Here is a 7875-nt window from a genome sequence, read left to right as displayed (position 1 = left end):
TTGATAAATTCTCTAGGTTAACCACACTGATAAATTCTCTCTAGGTTCGTATTCGTATTCATATTCATATTCATATTATATTCGTCCAAATTTTTGCCGAGGTGTTGACTAGTCGTTCTTCGGAACTGTTCTTAACGCGGCTATAATTAATACTATTTCAAAATAGATACAAGAATTTTCAACGCATCAAGTTACAAGTAAACTTCTGGCATGGTTCATCCCAACTTAATTAAGAAAACAATATCTTGACTGAAACAGAGCTATATATAACAATAGATAATAGATGATAAAATATATATATATATATATATATATATATATATATATATATATATATATATATATATGCATCAGAGAAGAATAAAAAAACAATAGTTTTTATAAGCATAATAATAATAAACATTTACATATAATAAATGGGAACCCATAATCATCGAGTTAAGAGAAACGGTATTCGAAGAATCGATGTTCTCGAATATCTCACGAGCTTCAGACGAACATTCACAGTTGGAGTACAAATAGACGAGAGCGTTTTGGACCGAGAGATCGGACTCGGCATTTATCTTCTTGACGAGGACGTGAATCTGCGTCCCTTGGGTTATATTTGCCAAACCGCCCAAGGCGTTGAGGATTTTGCTACACACGTGTGAATCGAGACTGATGCCTTCTTGTCTGACCATTTTGAGAAACCGGCGCAGGACTTCTTCGTGTTCCTTGTTCACGAGACCCGAAACTAAGGTGGTCCAAGCTCTGGTGTCTTTTTTGGGCATCGTTTCGAACAATTTGATGGCTATCTCGGTCAACCCTTTGCCGAGCAATCACGAGACCATATTCATCCCGAATTTGTGTTCTTTCCGGATATTTCCTCAAAAAGCTTGAAAGCTTTTTTGACATTGCCGTGTTAAACATGCGCGCCGGTCAACAAATTCCACAAAATCGACTCTCTCTTGGTCATCTCGTGAAATACTCTACTCACAGAATCAAAATCACCGAATCTCCCGTACATGGCTAGCATGAAATTCCCTAGAAAGGCGTCACATTCGAGTCCCATACGAGAGACCAGACCGTGAAACTGTTACCCTTCTCTATGATTTGAGAAACTACCACAAGCTCTGGACATCACAGTCATGGTGTCAGAATTTGTGTCGGCTTATCCTTCAATTCTCATCTTCAGAAACAATCTGAATCCTTCTCCGAAATTACCATCTTAGACATACCAGTGGATCATCAAACTTCAAGTGACCACGTTCCTAATGGGCATCGAGTTGAACAAATGCCGAGCTTGAACGATCCTTCCGGCTAAAACCGTCGATCATCGAGCTCTACGAAAACACATCTCTCACAGCCATGGCTTTGAAGATCCAATAAGCATCGTCCACTTTTCCAAGATTCAAGTACACACGGCATAACATACTCTGACAAACCGGGTCACAAAACTCAACCGGAGTCTCGTAAAACAGCTCCTCAGCCTCGTCGAACATCCCGGACCGAACGAAACACGAGATCATCGTGCTGTAAGAGACCGCATTTCAATCAGGCATCGTCGAAAACAACTTGAAAGCTTCGTCCGGCATGGACTTTATCTTGGCATAACCCGTGATCATCGTGTTATAAGAAGCCGTGTTTCTCTCAGGCATTTCGTCGAACAGCTTGCGTGCGTTCACAATATCTCTGTTTTGGGCGTAAATGGATCTGAAATTTCTTCTGCGGGCCTGTGTGGGCTATATGGTCGGATAGAAATCTGAGGCTGTTCGAATAGGTGGCCAAGGAGCCAAGTCTCTGGATTGAGGAGGTTAGCGGCTGGCTAGAGTCTTACGGCGAAGGAGCTAATATGCAAAGCTCGTCTGGAAGGCTAAAATCTGTTGCTGCAGGCGGTGCTGGCTGGAGTGGTTCGTGACAGTCGAGGCGGAGTTCTGGGCATCTTGGCTACGTGAATTCTGCGTTCCAAGCGGAGTTGCTGGCTATCCGGGAGGTATTGACGCTGGTGCGAGCTCATGATTGGAGGCTTGACTCTGTGGAATCGGACTGCGAGCGAGCGGTCCAGATCATCCAAGGGAGGCAGACCCGTGCCACCTTCGGAGCGATAGTGACTGATATCTGTGGCGAGTTGGAAAACAGGGATGGTAAGTGCTCGTGGATCCCGCGCTGCTGTAACGAGGTGGCGAACTGTGTTGCGCAGAAAAGCTTTGTCCTTTCTTTATCGCATGTCTTGTTGTATGCTTGCCCTGCGTGGCTTTTTGAATGTATTATAAAGGACATTCAGTCCGAGAACTTGGTTTAATGAAAATCTGATGGGATTTCCCTCAAAAAATAAAGGAGAAAAAAATATTGAGAAATTGCCCATTTGTCACCGATTTTATAATATTTTCTCACTTTCTACCAAAACACTAATTTGACCCAAAATGCCACCGAGATGTCAACATTATTGACATCTATATCAACAATGTTGATATCTCATAGTGAAAGACAAAAATAGATGTCAACATTGTTGACATAGATGGTGGCATTTTGGGAAAAATTAGTCTTTTGGTGGAAAGTGAGAAAATGTTATGAAATTGGTGACAAATGGGGCAATTTCTCAAAAATATATAGGTTTCCATCAATAGTTTAAATTCAAGTTCTTCAGCGGATCTGCAATTTTCTTTAACTTAAAAAATTCTTCTCTTAAGCCTAATAAACCTAAAAAACCTCTTAATTGTATTTCATTAGATCTAGGTATTATAAATATTGTTTTCATTTCCACTTCCAAGATTTTTTAGCTCCCCAAACTATCTAATTTATTTGGAAATAATGAACACATTGATAATAATCGATGTTATTCTTGCTAAATAACATTAATAAATCGCAGATAAGCTCTACAGAAGTAATTGCGATAACTTTTTTTGCTGATATGTGTTGCTTTTTATAAGCTGAGTACAAGAGTAAAAACTCTGAATATGCTTAACAAACCAGAAATATAGCAGACTAATACGTAACAGACTATAATTATCTACAATGAATATTAATTACATAAATGCTAAACTAATATAGCTAAAAACTTGTATGGACGTTTGACAACGTCCAACACCCCGCCGTCAAGTTGGAGCTGGGATTGAGAGGTCAAGAACACCCAACTTGCAAAGTAGTCTACGGAAATTATCGGCGCCGAGTGGTTTGGTGAAGATATCTGCTAATTGGTCGCAAGAGTAAGTAGGAGGTACAAATGATATTGTTCTGAATTTTTTCACGAACAAAATGACAGTCAATTTCAATATGTTTAGTTCGTTCGTGAAAGACGGGATTTTGTGCAATGTGAATAGCCGCTTGATTGTCACAATATATATAATTGGATGGTCATGACAAATACCAAGATCTCAAAGAAGATAACGCAACCAAAGTAATGATGAAGTGAGAGATGAGAGCGAGTGATATTATACTCCAGCAGAAGAGCAAGAAACGGTTGATTTTTTTCTTAGTTTTTCATAAGATTGGACTAGAGCCTAACATGGTGAAATACCCAATAGTCGAACACCGTGTTGTCGGACAACCAGCCCAGTCAGAGTCAGCATAGCCAGACAAAGAAAGTGAGTTGGTAGCAGAAAGAAAGAGCCCAGTACCAACCGAACCTATTAAGTAGTGAAGAACACGATGCGCTGCATCAAGATGAGTAGAATGGAGACTTTGCATGAATTGACTAAGTGTGTCGACAGAATACTGAATATCTGGGCATGTGACAGTTAGATATAAATGACGCCCTACGAGGCGGCGGTAAACTGTAGGATCAGACAAAGGTGTTCCATCAGTTGGCCGTAATTTAAGATTTTGTTCCATGGAAAAAGGGGATGGACGAGAACCGATCTGAACTGAATCAGATAAGACGTCAAGTGTATATTTTCGTTGACAAATAAATATACCTTGTTTAGACCGAGAGACTTCAATACCAAGGAAATATCGGAGAGGTCCAAGGTCTTTTATGGAAAATGATTTTGCAAGAAAAGCTTTGACATTAGATATCATCTTGTCATTGTTTCCAGTAATGATAATATCTTCGACATAAACGAGAACAAAGACTGGAATTTTACCATGATTGTAAGTAAAAAGGCTATAGTCGGAAATGGACTGGGTAAAACCTCATTGAATGAGAGTAGATGAAAATTTGGAGAACCATTGACGAGAAGCTTGTTTCGAGCCGTAAATTGATTTATTGAGTTTACGAAATTTGTTTTTTGTTGGATTTTGAAAAACCAAGAGGGAATTTCATGTATACTTCCTCTTGAAGTTCTCCTTGAAGAAATGTATTGTTCACGTCGAGTTGATGAAGAGACCAATTCTTAATGGCGGCAATAGAAAGCAAGAGACGAACAGTGACAAGTTTGGCCACATGAGCAAAAGTATCATGAAAGTCCACACCTTCGATTTGAGTATAGCCTTTGGTGACCAAACGTGCCTTATATTTTTCAATATTGTCATTAGCACGGTATTTGATTGTGTAAACCCATTTATACCCAATTGCATTTTTATTAGGTGGAAGAGAACATATGGACTACGTGTTATTCGATTCAAGCATCTTTATTTCTTTGTCCATAGCATCATGCCAAGCATTAGATTTCATGGCATGTGAATAAGATTGTGATTCAGAATGATCAATGAGGTTGGAAAGAAACACTTGATGAGATAGGGAGAATCGTGACAAAGAAAAATAATTTGCCAAGGGAAATTTTGTCACTGTTGATATATTAGTGCAAACGTAATCACTTAGGCGACGAAGTGGATGACGTTCATGATTAGGACGAGTGGGAATGTGTTGCAGGAACACTAGATTCCTCGAGATGAGAAGGAGTTGGTTGAGTAAGAGCGAAAGTAGTAGGCTCTAAAGACGTGGATGAAGAGACAGAGTTTGATGGAGATGAAGAGGGAGATACATCATAATTATCATCAAGTGGGGTGATGGCAAGTGTGTTATCAAATGAATTGGATGATATATCTTGAAAACGGAAAACATGTTCGCGAAAAATGACATCTCGTGAAACATAGATTTTATTGGTAGATACATCGTATAGTCGGTATCCTTTTTGATCGAAAGGGTATCCAACAAAAATTCTGGCTTTAGCCTGGGAATCAAACTTATGTTGTGGATGCATATTTTTAGCAAAACATAAGCATCCAAAAACATGAAGAGATGAATACGATGGAGCGTGTCCAAGAAGAATCTGATGAGGTGATTTATATTAGAGCAATGGAGTTGGTAATTTATTCACCCTAGAAGGAGAAAGGTAAATTTTCTTGAAAACGTAAAGAGCGAGCGACATCAAGTAAGTTATGATGTTTACGTTCGACAGTGCCGTTTTGTTGTGGTGTCACGACACAACTACGTTGATGAATGATCCCATTATCATGAAACCAAGTTTGAAGTTCTTTGGAGAGAAATTCGATTCCAATATCGGACCTGATTGTTTGAAGTTGGGGTAAGAACATACCACCATTATCATGATTGATTTTAATGATCTTTTTATTAAAAGACCGATTGATTTGATTAAAAAATGGGTTAACATATAAAATGTTTCTTTTATTTTTCGTTAAGTATATCCATGTACATCTTGAGACATCGTCAATAATTGTTAAAAAATATCGTGAACCATTTTTGGATGGTATTGAAAAAGGTCCCCGAATATCAACATGAATTAATTCGAAACAATGAGAAGAAAGATATGTACTATTAGGAATTGAAATACGTGATTATTTTGCATGAGGGCATACATCACAAAGAAAATTCTTATTTGCAACAATACTTGCATTATTCTTAACTAGAAATTTAAAACAAGAATCAGAAGGGTGTTGGAGGCGTGAATACCATAAATCAAACATTTAAAAATCTGGGAATGAAAAGCAGAATTTGAAATGAAGCGAGCATCGAAATGATATAGTCCATTGTGAGTTCTACCCCAAACAATCCTCGTCTTCGTTGTTCGGTCCTAAAATATACAACGAGAAGAAGAGAAAACGATTTCACAATTAGATGATTTTGATCATTGTGAGACAGATAATAAATTAAATTTGAACAAAGGAATGAAAAAGACATTCATGAGAATCAGATTTGGGGAATGAATGACTGTCCCAATAGCAGTGACATATATATAAGATCCATCGGGTAATTGAACGGAAATTTTCATGTCAATAGCAACATAAGAAGAGAAATACGATATTGATGAACTTATGTGATTAGACGCACTAGAATCTATAATCCAAATAGGTATAGAATTAGATAGTACAGTACATGTGAGATGAACCGAGGGCTCGGTAGAATTTTCACTTGCAAGGAGGACTAGAAGCTTGTTGCATTGCTCGATAGTCAAATTTCCAGCGGAGTGAGTTGAGACAGATTCTCCGGCGTAGTGAGCGGAAGCTTGTTTTGTGGCCATTTTGTTGGGGAAGCCGTGGATCTGATAAACAGGTGGCTAGTGTATGTTTGTGCTTGTTACAGTGCTAACAAAACGGACGCGACCTCTTTCCAGAGGAACGAGACAGATTTTTTGGAACAACTAAGGCTGCAGAATTAATTGATGGCGTTGAACGCATATTGATTTTTTGTTGTTTCTCTTCTTAACGCACAAGATTGTAGATGCGCTTGGTAGAAGGAAAGGGCTCCATCAAGAGAATCTTAATAGCCGTGAAGTTGTCATGGAGACCTTGGAGAAATTCCATCGCTTGGTCTTGCTATTGCTACTCAATGACGGATTTTGCATTCCCACAAATACAAGCAGGTAGAGGGACGATAGAACTGAGCTTCAGTTGGGTATAGTAAGAAGATACAAACATACCTTCTTGCTTGTGAGCAGCGATCGATTACTACAATTGATAAATTTTTGGAGCATTTGACTGATTATAATGATCTTTGAGATCGTTCCAAATTTGTGTTGCAGTTTCAGCTAAAGAATGCTCAGACGGATCTCCGACATCACAGAATTAAGGATCCAGCTACTAACAAGATCGTTGCAGTGTCGCCAGTTAGAAAAGTCTTTTTCCTCTGTTGGAGCTGAGATACATCCATCCACGAATCTGAGCTTGTTTTTGGCACGAAGAGCCATTGTGATAGCATGACTCCATGATCCATAGTTATCTCCCGCAAGAGAGGAGTCACAAGCACAATAGAGGGGCTGTTGGAATGGTGGATTGAGTACAGAGACATGATTTGTGTATCCTGAGAAATAATGAGAACAATAATACCAGTGATTTACAGTGAGATAAGCTGATATAAAACAATATGCAAATTAATACCAAACTGATATAGCAAATTGATAGCAAACTGATATGCATAAAATCGTGATATTAATTCTTGATATTATGAGAATGATATGCAATAAGTAATATATTGATATTGTTGCATATATGGAAATCGTGATATTATTGCATATATGGTAACATAAAGAATGGGAAACTGATCAAGTATTGTGTGAATGCATATACGACTTTAGTCTACTGACTATAAGGAAAAAAAGGATAATTAATGTTATTGATATTGATGACGATTATGAATAAATCGTTGGAATAATAATCAAGGTGAATTACTAAGGAATAAGAGAATATTTATTTGCTTTGATACCATAATAAATCGCAGATAAGCTTTACAGTTGAGAAGTAGTTGCGATAACTTTTATTGCTTATATGTGTTGCCTTTTATAGGCTGAGTAAAAGAGTAAAAACTAACAAACCAAAAATATAGCTGACTAATATGTAACAGACTATAATTATCTACAATGAATGTTAATTACATAAATGCTAAAGTAATATAGCTAAAAACTTGCATGGATGTTTGACAACGTCCAACAAACTTATAGAAAATATTTGAGTAAAATCAATGCATATTGTAAACTTGATTCTCTTATTTCCTTGGAATTT

General features: G+C 37.8%; 1 pseudogene; it reads right to left on the bottom strand.

Annotated features, from left to right (window-relative positions):
• Positions 1-350: 350 nt before the first annotated feature.
• On the bottom strand, positions 351-6398 carry LOC149401445 (pentatricopeptide repeat-containing protein At4g18520, chloroplastic-like; annotated as a pseudogene).
• Positions 6399-7875: the final 1477 nt, after the last annotated feature.

This window comes from Urtica dioica, chromosome 4 (genome assembly GCF_054948205.1).
Source record: "Urtica dioica subsp. dioica isolate 48M chromosome 4, U.dioica_male_clone48M_v1_H2, whole genome shotgun sequence".
Lineage (NCBI taxonomy): Eukaryota > Viridiplantae > Streptophyta > Magnoliopsida > Rosales > Urticaceae > Urtica > Urtica dioica.
Note: the sequence above shows the minus strand (reverse complement) of the source record. Positions and strands in the feature narration are given on the sequence as shown.